The sequence below is a fragment of the Cupressus sempervirens genome, chromosome 4 (assembly GCF_028749045.1).
Source record: "Cupressus sempervirens isolate cs-2001-9-10 chromosome 4, ASM2874904v1, whole genome shotgun sequence".
NCBI lineage: Eukaryota > Viridiplantae > Streptophyta > Pinopsida > Cupressales > Cupressaceae > Cupressus > Cupressus sempervirens.
The window spans coordinates 585,627,001-585,641,074 of NC_143121.1; positions in this window are offsets into that span (position 1 = coordinate 585,627,001).

Consider the following 14,074-nt stretch of genomic DNA (forward strand, 5'->3'; position numbering starts at 1 on the left):
CAAACATGAATAATCTCACCTCCTATTATGTCACTACCACCAAACATACATAGAAGTCATCCAAAGAAAAAGCCACCCAACCTATCACATTAGAAGATCATAAAATCCTGTACTAACTAAAATGCTAAGCACAAAAATCTAATACAAAAATAATCACATGTATTCGTAGTTGTCAAAATATCCATAGCTGAAATAGCACCCACAACAAGTGCCAAACCCATCCAACTATCCATAACTCCAAAGGAATACCAAGTAAATCTCACATCATCAACATATCTAATCTGTAACCTACAATCACAAGCCTCAAGAGCAATACCTACCACATATATATCAAGAAGCTCCCATTGCAAAAGAAAATGTCAAATCTATAACCAATCCACTCACAACATCTCAAAGAAGTGAATCCATGTAGTCTTGAGGACATCCACAATACATAAACTAATAACCTACAAGAACAACTCTCATAACCAATTTGCAATAATCTCCCAAGTTCTCCACAACTAACAGAGGAAAGAAATAAAAGAACAACCATGTCATCTCTCACATGACATATATGAGCACAAACCATTGATCATAATCTCTAACCAATCTCAAATCCAATATAAGTAAAACTGAACATCTAAGAAGATAACCAAGACCAAAGAGAAATCATGCAAATCATAACCTGTATCATGTCCTTCAACACACACCTCTAGATGTAAACTGTACAAGTATAATTTCTTCTAGAAAAAAACCCAACCAAGAAGCCTTAATAATACCCAAACCATACCATGTAACTAATCATGGATGTAAGCCTCTCACATGAGGATCAAACTCATAAACTATTCCTAATCCAAGGAATATGCCCAGTATAAAACCATCTCCCAAACTCAACCAACATAACAAAATATGTAAATGGAGATAACCAATGCTAAACCATGTCTCAAATGAACTCTCTAGAACTAACTCATGTACCATAGCTCAAGATCCATATCCATGAAAGACAAGCACAAATGTAATGCACCTGAGAGAAATAATGGGCTATACCTCTCAAGTAGCAAACCACCGAGTAGACCAAGAGTGGGGAATGAGAATGCTCATCAAGATATCCAAGTCTCAAACCAAGAATTATCTAAGAACAATCTCCTCTCAAGTCCATATCAAGTGAATGCCCCTCAGACTTCTTATTGAAACCAAATAACTACCCCAACAAATACTTCTCTAATCCAAGAGAAAGCAACATCACCACCATCATTGAGTATCCATGAGCACCTATAACCAATCAATCCATGCCAACTACAAATGAAATATAGCAATATAATGAAGTATCTAGCTTATGATCAATGTACTCAATACCAAGAAACTAAACCAAGATCAATGTCAAAATTCCAACCATAGCCTCAAGAACATAAACATGACAACATGATCCAAACATCTCAACCAAAGAGATAACATGCTCCATTTGAACGTTCTATAACATGTCAAAACTCTAAATGGATATCAAGAGTGTATCATGACATAATAATGAAACCATCTTAATCACCAAGGATAACATGTTAAATGAAAGAATAAATCACACCTTTACCAAGAACCCCATTAGTCCTCAAGATGCAATGATCTCCACACACCATGAAGAAAAAATATCTATACATATCATTAAGACCCATCTCCACACACCATGAAGATAACCAAGAACTCCATTATTCCTCAAGATCTAACCATATTCACACACCACAAAGATAACCAAGTGCACCATGCAAATGTTAAAGACGCTTCTGCAGCAACAGAATCTAAGACAAACCTCCAACATTTGCAAACACTCAATAAATATATCAATGCCAAAAAATACCACTCAACCATGGTACCAAGGCATCATAAAACCAATCTCCTACATGAAGATCCTCTAGGTCTACATTGACACAAAAAAGTATCAATACCAAGTGAAACCAAAATCTCCAAGCTAGGAAGATACAAACCAAACTAGGAGCTAATCTTGCATTATCACCTGATCACTATCACAAGCTCCCACTAAACCATGTATCCAAGATATCCATGAAATTATGATGAAAAATTCATCCTCTAACCATGAGAATCAACCAAGGAATCAAACCATCAAAGATCTCAAAATGCACATCATGAGCTCCTTAAAAAAAACTAAATAACCATGCTCCTCAACCAAGAAGATATACCACCATAACCAAATTAGGAATCCAAACCAATGAACATCAAGGATGTACCTATATATCCAATCATGTCATGCAAAAATCTATGGCACCATGATCACATCCATGAACTAAGCAACTAATTCTAAAAGTGTCCAACCTGTCAACATAAAATAGTCAACCACAATCCTCGACCATGACTATACTTGGTAACAATATCTCATCCCTTCTACATGAAGAAAAAAAATCAAAAAATCATGTGACTTAGGGCATAGGCAGCCCAAATCCAAGCCACCAATCTTAATATGTATCAATAATAAAAGATCAATGGGAAAAGACAACCCATAATCAAGCTATAAATGCTGCCTATATGTATAAACTGCTTATAACACTGCACAACTTGTAGATCCAACAAGTCATCATACATATCCACACCAAATATTGATAACCATATCATCATGAGATGAATCTAAAATATAAACTAAGTATACAATGACATCAAAATTGAAATCTCCAAAATATACAATGTCATAAAGTCACAATACTACCATAGTTAATATATACCATAAACTATTCAGATTAATATATCACCAAATAAATCATGCCAAACCTACACCAAACTTGAACCAATGAGTAGATCTTTCCAAGAGCTTTCCATTGACTACTCAAAGTCCAAAATTTGACTATGTATGCCCATGCTATGCCTTAATTTGTGCTCAAAATAAATAATATCTAACTTTTAAGCTCTTAAAATTGGAAAAATATCAAAATCACAAAACCAAACCTATAACTTGTAGTACTTTGAATTAGCTTTCCAATGCCTATAAGAAGTCTAAAATTCGATATGTTGAGAGAAAGTTATGGCCGTTTTACTAAGACAGTCTTTTTACCATTTTCACTATGATTTTTTTTTGTGATGAAAATTCTAACGGGATTAAATTTGATGACCATCACGGGCTAAAACTGAAAAACTCTTTCATTTCCTTTGAATATGGCCAAACTAGGGCATATTATATATCAAAATTTATGGAAACGTTGACTCAGATCCAATGGTGAGGTCTATTTTTACCTAGGAGGTCATTTCTACAAGCCCCCCTAAAACCCTCATTTAAACAAAACATCCAAAAAAATCTATTTGTCCAACAATTTCACATGCCCAAAATCTACCAATATCCCATCATAATAGAAAACCCAAAGCTTTTAGATTTGCAATTAACAACTCTTATATCTTTCCCTTTCTTTCATCCTCTCATGCATTCCCATGGATTCATTCTAGGGTTTCAATAATAAGACCATAGCTCTGATACCACTTGTAAGGAAACTTGCAACAAAGAATATAACCATTTCCACATAACCCATAATAGATCTAAAATGAAAATAGAATTAAAATCCACATGCAAGAAAATAGACAACATACCCACAAAAATGTGACACAAGATATACCCTGGGAAACTCTCATTGATGAAAAAACCCAGCCTCCAAAAGTATCCATCACTGTGTATTATTCAACACAAATTCTATTGCAATACAACCATGGAAGCCTTCAAAGCCATAGCCACTACCAAGAAATCTATGTGAACAAGCATGAATCCACACATCCTATGCCATGATTCCAACTTTTACAAATGCTCCCTTAGCTAACCTATCTAGCCTTGTCCTACTTTTTCCTTTATGCCTTCTTCTTCTCCTACAACAACTACCCTTGTGGCTCTTATATAGTAGCATGTCCCACAAAACTACCAAGTGGTACCATGTGCTAAAATGATGTGCTACTTAACCCCTTGAACCCACATTTAATATTGAAATTTTAATTCTTTTCCCCAATATTAGATAATTACATGAAATATTATCACAATGTTACAATACAACTTATTAAGTATATGCCATGGAAATCTTTACATGATGCACATCCATCTAGGTGCAATATTACATAATAAAATAAAATAATACAAAATAATATTTTTTGCAATGTGTGCAACACCCATTATCTCAACAAAATATGGTCAAACTTGGTCCAACTTGGGTCAAACTTGGGTCAAACTTGGGCCAAAATTAGTATAAAGCCACGAAAGGTTGATAGATAGTGTATGATGATGCAATAATGCAAGAATACAAGATGAATATGGTTTTGGTGTATTAGAGTATGAGACCATGATGGTGATTAGAGGATAGAGGAGATGAGATAAGGACCAGTTAGTATGAGGTGAGGACTTTTGCTCTCATGTTGAACACTAGAACACTTATATTCATGGCATCAACTTGTTCATCTTGTATCCTTGGGAGTTGCTTAGATTTTGGTTTTTCATGGTCTAATGGTGCCTTTCAATTTTCACCAAGACACCTATTCTTGTTATGTTTTCCTTTGTTTCTTGTTTTGTAATTGGAATATGGAGTTGACTCCCCAAAATATGCTAATGTGTTCAATTTAGGAAAAATTGCTTCTTTATTACCATCAATTGTAATGCCTTCATAGAGTTCCAAGACATTTATAAGAGCATAGTCTTTGTCAAATTGATCAAAAATTAGTGGTCCATGCTAGTCCCAATCTAATAGTTCAAGATAACTTGAGTGGATGTCATCATTAGTGTTGAATGGGGTCTAGTCAAAGACATATATATGGATACCATATTCAATGGTATTATTGGGGTCATGCTTAGAAGATGGAGGACTTGGATCCCATAATGTGTTAATCCAAGGTGTATGATTGGTTTGAGCGACGAGTGGAGTTATAGTAAGATATTTATTCTCCATAGGAAGGCTATTAGGGTCGACAAAGATATGGTCAAGTGTGTAAGGACTATCAATATTATCAATTTCAAGTTGGGCATCCTCAGATGCCTTTTCATCATTCAAAACATTCACAATCTTACACAAGGGTACCTTAGTACTAGTAGGACCTATTCGTAATGGTTCAAATCCAAGCCCCAAACTAGAAGGTCATCCTTTTATAATAATAGGTTCAATCATTCCTTATTTTTGAGATCCAAGACCACTACATACATCATAGCCTTTTTTTTGCATGATAATAACCCAGGTCCATACTTGTTAGGAGATATCAAAGTGGGTTCTTATTATGCTTTTGCTTTCTCAATATAGATAGATGTATTCTCATAGATATGTTCTTCAAATAGGTCACCTCCACTAATGAAATTGATAGAAGTAATATTTTGTGTACTGATCTTAAAATGTTGTGCTTGCAATAGTTGTGATTTGCCATAAGAATGGGGAAAAATTGGTGGCTCCCAAATGTGGAATACTTGAGACATAAAGTATTCTCCACACCCTTCGTCTTTAGTCTTCAGCTTTTCCTTGGCCATACTGAGGAGTATATTAGGGTCCACATATTTAGAGGAATTTATGGGTTGTGCTTTGTTGTTTGTTGGGACTTGGTATGCAATAGCATCTCTCAGATTAGCGCAAAATTGGAATGGGTCTGGATCACTAGGAATGGTAACCTTTACATTGTTATAGGAAAATTTTAAGCATAGATGATATATAGAAGGCACCACTTTCATAACATGAATCCAAGGTTTCATAGTATCATATTGCAATTCATTTTGATACCTAGGACCCAGAATAATGTATTCTCAATAGCTAGACCAACTCTTATGGGTAATATGATGACGCTTTTGGAGAACCATTCACCATCATTATAGACCTTTATTGTGATTTTGTGAGAGGGATTCAAATCTTCTTTAGAGCAACCTAAACCCTTGAAAATTTTAAGGCTATAGATGCTTAGTCCTACTTCTCCATCTATCAAGACATGTTTGACCTTGGTGTTATTCATAAAGAATTCAAGATGAAGGGGGTCATTATGGCTGGGTCTATCTTTAGGAACATCTTGGGGTGAAAAGGTGATATGCTATGATGTAGAAAGATTCCCAACCATGGCCTAGAACTAGGAAACATCAATGTTATTTGGTAGTATGGACCCTTTTAAAGCTTGAAGAATCTTTTGATGTTGCGGTGATGCACACAACAAATCCAGGACTGATATTTGCACAAGGGTTTTTCCAAGCTGGTCTACAAGGATATAATATGAAGAAGTAGGATTAGTAGGTCTATTAGGGGTCATGACTCATGGGTCTAGCAGTGGGGTCTAACTAGGGCTATAGGTCTAGTTGGGGCTCTAGGTAAGGTAATCCAAGTACGACATGTGGTGACAACACAATGAAGGTCTTCAACTTTTAAGGTGAATGTGGATATGCTGGATTCATACTCATTGAAACAATTGATGGTGTAGTTGTATCTAGTGCATGTGTAATTTACATTAGCCTATGAGTTTGAGTTTGAACTAGATGCTTTCTCTTTGTCATGATTACCCGAAGGATCTTTGAAAATAGTATGATTAGGATTGGATGCTAGTAGTGACAAATTGATAGTAATTATGCCATCATTAATAAGGTCTTGGATTTCATGTTTAAGTTGGAAACATGAAGTGGTCTTGTGTACTTTGGTGTGATGACAATCATAGAATTTTTCGTCATCCCACCAAAGGGGTTTAGTTGATGGCTTATCTTTGACTAGAGACAATTGCAAGAAGTTATTTCTTAGTTTTTGTTGAAGTGTAGTCTCGAGTGGTATCCCAAGGGGCGTAAATTTTCTATCTTTATTTCTTGGGCATCTTCATAGTATTTCTTGTGTCAAGACCCTAGTCTTCTATTGTTGAGGTGGTTTTTGGTTAGGTGTTTGTGTGTTTGTAGGGTTTGCACCTTTAGGAGTCATTTGAAGTTGTGCCCACATTGATCATTTGTGCATCCACAATACCATCATTGGTTACATTCTTTGTTTTGGAGAAAAAAATTGCCTTGCCATTAGATGAGTTTGTATTGGTTTTTTCCTTGTTTTTTTTGAGGATTCTTACAAATGAGGGCATCTTCAATGCTAGGTCCCTTTTTCATTAACTTAGTAATGGTGCTCAAATTTTTTATCTTAAGTTTGTACATTAAATCAGGGACTAAGTTTTCAATGCATAGATTAACTTATCGTTCTTCAAGAATATTCATTGAGCATTGGATGAAAAAGTTTCTCCAATGTAATATGAATGTTATGAATGGTTCTCCAATATTTTGTTTCATTGAGCATAGATTAGATAGTGTCATGTCATTTGTTATGTTGAAGGCGAAGTGGGATAGGAATTTGTTTTCTAATTTTGACCAAGATTTGATATTACAAGGTAGTTTGGAGTACCATTTAAGTGTAGGCCCACTAAGAGAATGAGGGAATAGTTTCATAAGATATGCGAGCTCGTCACTAAGTTTAGTACAAGAGGCACAAAATTCTTTAATGTGTTCAATTGGGTTGCTTTGTCCATGATAGTTTTTAAATATTTATGCCTCAAAATGTTTTGGAAATGGAGTATATATAGACTTTGTCAAAGGGATTAGGACATAAATCTCTTTCTGTGTATATGAATTGTCTCTTCTCAACTCCCAATGCTACAACTTGTTTGAACTATTGAAGTAAATCCTCATTAGGGTGTTGAGTGTTAAGCCTTTCTTCGAGTCTTTTATGTCTACAAGTAGATCATTTGTAATGGTGAGAGCTAACTCTAATCAGTTCTAACATTTATATGTTTGAAGACCAAGGTGATATGTCACTAGGGGGGAGGTACGTTGGCACTTCAAAGACAAAAAGGTCCTTATTTTGGTATTTATTGCAACTGTTGTACCATGGGTTGTTAATGCATCACTTGTTGTGGTTGTTGTTGTGTCATTTGTTGTGGTTATTGTTGAGATACCTCTATTGGTTTAATGTGAGGCCATGTATGTGACTATTGTTGTGGAGGTATCTATTGAGTTCATTGTGGCACATGTTATTTTTGCAATAATTGTTGTTGATAGGCAATTTTTTGCTCTAGGTGTCTTTGATATTCCAATTGTTGTTTTAGTTACTCTTGTTTAGAAAACATGGCTTTTTTTTGTTGGAATTGTTGTTGGTACATTGCCTATAAGTCAAGTGGATTTAGATTAGGTTGTGTGTTAGGGACGTTAGGTCCTTGTACCACTTGATGTTTTTGTTGTGGATGTTGATATGTTCTATGCATGTTAAGTGGGTTTTGACTTGGTTGTGCATTAGCAATGTTTGATCCATGCCCCACTTGATGTTGGTGTTGTCTTGGAAGTTGGTTATGTCCTTTAGAGGTGAACATCATGTTAGGGTCTTTGTTTTGATACTTTTGGGTGTTTGATGTTTCACCTTGAGCCATCATATTGATATAGAAATGGGCCACATTATTTTGGGGAATGGGTGAAATATTGATAAGAATCCTCCTTTTTGTGTCAATAGGGGTCGTTGTAATAAGTGTTGATGTTTCACATGGTGTACTCATAGGGAGCTCTATTATATTTGATGCCATAATAGTTGGTAGAGTTAGGAGCAAGGGTGCACCTTTTTGGTTTTCCTCCAAAGGAGGTATGTTTGGCATCCCTATGGTGCAAGTCCCCTTAGGTACTTCTTGTTGTTGCATTATTTGATTGAGGTCAATTCTTAACATCCTTTTAGGGTACTTTGGAAGAGTCTTTTTGAAATTGATTGATAGATGTTCGTCAAACAAGGGTTTGATATTAATGTGTTCGAAAGTACTTTGGAGAATCTCAATAGTTGATTCTTGGTGAGATCACATAGGTGTTATCTTTGTGTTTGAAAATTCCAAAGGTTGTTTCACCTTGTCCAAGTCTAAATCAATCATAAGTTGTATGTTTTCAAATGTTAGATTGTCTTGACATATAGACTTGGGTCCTTCGATATTTGGATTAAATTTGATAATTTCTTGGGCTACCAAGAGTTTAAAGTTCTTTTGAAAAGTCTTTTCTTGGCAAGCCCTAGCCATTTCTTCGTCAATGATGCCATAATCTGTGTCAAAATTGCCTTTTAGGTGTAAACTACCTTATTGTATGTTTGAAGGGTTGAAGGTACTTGTGCTAGGTTAGCTAAATCCAAAAGAGTGGGTTTCTTCATCCTTTGGTGTTGCAGGTACACTTCCACATCTAGGTGGTATAGGTATGGATATGGGTTCATAATCAAGGCTCCATTGAACCATTCCATGTGAAGGGGAAGTTTTTAGAGGGAACTTCATGGTAGATGTATTATTGAGGGTTGGTTGTGTCTTTTCTTTACGGTTGGCTTTTGGTGGATACATGCTTAATGGGTCCACAAGAAAAGGTTGTGAAGCTTCATTTTGAGCTATGTTAAGTGTTTGTTGGGGTTTCTTAGTCTTCTTCTACCTTGGCTGAGCTTTAGGCTATGTTTTTTTTGGAAATACAATAGGAAAAGTAAACTCTAAGTTGGGGCGGGGGGTGTGAATCAACACTTCAAAATCTTAATCATAAAATCATTCACCACACATCCATCTCATAATTGTACATGTAAACTGAAATACCAAATTAAGCATATACATTCATAGCATGAAAACACATAACATTCAACACATATGACACAAGATGTGATTACCCATAAACCATCCAATGAGAAGATAAAAATGGGGTGAGGATGACACCCATAAATCTTCACTACCATAGTTGTAAGGTATATCCAATGAAGGTTACAATGTTTGATCATGAAACATGATCTACCCTGTGAAATGTCTGCCCTATTAAAGGCTTACAAGATTGTTAGATCTTACCATATTAAAGGATTTCAACACCCTATTAGAAGTGTGCCTGATTAAAGGACTTCAACTTACAATGAAGGAAGCACCTTGTTAAAGGATTTACAATAGCCTATTAAGACTACTCTATTAAGAGATTTAATTGATTCACCTATTCTAATGTCTCAACAATGATCCCGTGATTAGCACTCTACTGCTAGATAACATATCACCTCTTTTCTAATGTGTACTTGATCCTCTTTGATTAAATGTATCACTTTTTTCCTCTAACTCCTTTTGTTTATTCTCCTCTAACTAATTTTGCAATGTATCTCAATTCACAACTCCTTAGCCAACATGAATGCTCTGTTTGTGCATGCAAACTTCTTCCTTCACTCACACCATGTTTTAGGGTTTACCTTTATTAAGAAGATGTAGGTGACTTAGGGTTAGGTATGAATTAACGATTGTAATTCATGCATCTAGCCTTCTCAATTCACCCCTTTAACTGATTGGTTGCATGTACTAAATAGGGATTCTCAATTAAGATTTTTTCTTATCATCTAGGATCATAAAACAATCCTTAAGTCAGCTCCAAAAGGGTTTGCATAGTAGTTTGTACCATTACAAACAACTATGTCAAAATTGTTTTACTTAGCATCTGAAGTGCTTGATGCTCAATATCAACTGCAACTTCAATGTTGTCACTTGCCATTTGAATGACTTGGCACATACTAATGGATTGATAGTTGAGTGACTTGGCACTAACTTTTTACTCAAAACTTACTAAGTATCTCACTTAGCAAGCACTATCTGACATGTTATGCTTGGCATGCATTACTTGTTTGACATGAACAAAGTTCTAACTTGTAAATGACTTACGTGTATAGACACTCATATGTCAAAACCAATCTGAGATCAACAATCTCCCCCTCTGACATGAGTCACAAAAAAACTTAGTCATGCATGAATGATCTCTTATGAGCATTACTCAAATACTTATCTCTGTTCGGCATATGTACAAAATTTCAAATTTTTTTATTTTTTTCAAAACTTGACTTAACAGTCTTACCTCAATATCTCATAACTCCTCATGAGTTTATTGTGTTGTTTTGAATCTAAATTGATACTCTTGTTGAGTAAATATGCATATGCTAAATTGTGTTGTACTTTGTTTCTATCTTTAACTCTCCCTTTGTTTGATCTCACCCAAAACTGTATTCATTCTTTCCTTGGAGTCATTGTCTCTCCCAAAAAATGCTATATATAATATCTCTCTCACATTTCCTTATTTCTTCTTCTTATTTATCCCCAAAACTTATTTCTATATATAATATCTCTCTCCCATTTCCTTATTTCTTCTTCTTATTTCTCCCCAAAACTTATTTCTCCCCCTTTTAACACTTATGTCAAAGGGTTATAAACATATAGTGTGTTTTTCTAAGAAATTTTTATGGACCTCAAGTATTATCTTCAGAGTTGCATCCCAATTATCACATGCTACCTCCAATAATTTGATTTGGATAGATAACTTGACAACAAGGTGAACTAAGCCTTCATTTGTAGAAAGATGGGGATCTTTCTTCATCGTTGTTTTTGCAAAGGCTAGTTCCTTGTGTAGTATCTCCATGTGTGGGGTTAACATGGATTGGATGCTAATTAGTGTAGCCCAAATGTTTGCATCTTGAGCATGCAAGGCTACCAACTAACCTTGGGAGTTCATCAAATTCTTGAAGCTCTTTTGACTCTGAGTTGGAGAATTGGGTAGTGTATTACCTATTTTCTTCATATCTCACTTTAGATTGTTGATATGTCATTGCACTTCCTATGTGAACAAAGTTGTATCACAAAACTTGGTGTAAAGAGAGAAAATATTCTCTAATACTTTCTTTACATTGTCAATCTTGGTTGTTAATTCAACTTGACTAAGTGCAATGTCACTTGATATCTTTTGATTGACTTTGCTTTGGAATTTCATTTTAGACCATTCAAGTAGTTTTACATTTGAATCTAGGTCTATATCATTAATATTTTTTACTATGTTTGCCAAATGCTCCATGATAGGCTTGTCTTCTTTAGGTGTAGGCAAGTTGAATGCATCAAGAAAAATATCCTTGATATCTTGCAATGCTTGCTTTTTCCTATGCTCCCTTCTTAGTAGTTCTTGATGCTTTTTCCTTGCAAGAGTATCTTGAAGTATTTTCATCTATTCAATTTTGATTGTTGCAAGATCAAATTTTGGAAAAAAATCACCTCATCCAAGTTGACATCACCAAACAATGTAACTTGATTTGTCTTAGATGTCCTAGGACTAGGCATTGATGACTACAATGGTGTAGCTTCCACACTTGGCCTATGAAGAGCTTGACTAAGAGGAGTAGAAGTTTCTAGAAAAGTAACTAGCGCTTGTATTGCTAATTGCTCCTCTGGGTTTGTAGTTAAGATTGACTCTTCAGTCCTATCCTGTTCTTGCTTTTCAATCTTAGTTGCACATTAAGTTTGTCCTATAGGTATAGGAGTATCTTCTAAACCTATTTGGACTTGTGTCCCTTCCTACGCTTCTACTGAAACTTTTTGTATTGACACATTTTGCACTATTGTGCTAATATTTGTCTCCTTCCTTTGGTACACAACAATGAGTAATGTAGGTTGTACCACCATGAATTGAGGGGTTTGAGATATGTTTTGTTTTTGCTCCTCTATAGATGTCTTTTCTACCTTCTCAATTTCATCTACACTCACCAATACAAGCTGATTGCATAGTTGTACCTTGGTGGTGGTGTCTAGCAATATCTTTTTCATATCCTCCTCTATTAGGGGATTGATGTTATGAGCTACAATATCCCAAACATCCTTGATCTTTACTGTATCCATGTCTATATTTATCACATATTGTAGACTGACACTTGACATTTGTATATTTGATATACTCTATTCTATTTGCTACTTAACTTTAGCTATTGCCTTTTAGCCTACATTCCTCTTAGTGCCTTCCACATGTGCATAATTTTAGTTTCATCTTTAGTAACCTTAGTTACTTATTTTTCACCTTTGTCTTCACCTACCTCAATAGGTGTTTGCTCAATTTCCTTAGGTGTTGTCAGTCCATATATTACTTTCCATATCTAAGTGGACTATCGAACAACATTCTCAATGCCATTTTGTAAAATACTGAATGCCTTGTATTTGGAAGCAAATCTCCCTATGTGCCTTTTAATGGCATTTGACATTATGGTCTTATCCAATTTTGGCATCACACTTGCTAGTGTAGTTTCTTTGATTTACCTTTTTGTATTGAGACTAAACTACCATTTTTTCTCAACTCTATCATATAGAGTCTTGGGTATAGAGTTGGCAAGCTCAATGGGAGTCTTCTTGACTGTTGCCATCATGGCATATATTGACTCTTCCACTTGGTTCATCTCAACCTTTCCAAGTTTGTCAAACTCAACATGTGTGAATCTAGATAAGTCAACATTTTTATTCTTTATATTATGACACAATTTGTCCAAATTAGAAGAAGGACTATGACTTACCACTTTGAATTGGCTATTTTCATCAGTTTCTATCCTCTCCTCATCTAATTTAGCTAGAGCAATATATTTTCTCCTTTTTCTCTTCTTAGACTAATCTTCTTGTGTAGTTTTACTAGTTCTCTTTCCTTTTGGCTTTTTCACTTCTTGAGCCTTCTTAGTAGTAGCTTTTGTGCTAGCCTTGGTAGTAGGAACTAAAGGCTTAAGTTGTGTAGTATTTACAACCTTCTTTGGTTTTCTTACTGCTAGAGCTTTAGCTTTCCTTTTCTTCTTCTCTATGGCTATAGGTGCTTCATTGGCTTCTTCTCCCTTGACACCTTATTCAATTTCTACTTCCTCTCCACCTTGGTCTTCTCCTTGACCTTGAGTTATGGCTAGTGGTGCTTGGAAAAGTACATCTTCACCTTCTTCATCATCATTATCTTCATTGTCTTCTTCTTCTTCATCTTCTTTTTCCCCTTCACCAATTTTTTCTTTAAGCTTCTTAACAATTTTGTTCTTCTTCCTTATTATAGAGGTTGTCTTCAAGTCCACAGTTATCTTAGACTTGGCTACATCATAATTACCAAAGGCTATAGCCTTCTTATCTACTTCTTCTTTTAGAAAAGTAGTAATTGTTACAGATGCCTCATCCACATTTATCTCATAACCTAGAGGCCTTAACTATCTCACCCTTGAAAAACAACCTAAACATATGTGAAATCAGTATCAACTACAAAGCAAACATGATTGAAATTTTTCTCAACTAGTGACACTAGTATACTCATTCTTTGTTTCATTATCTTCGTAAAATCTCCAAAGTGACTAGT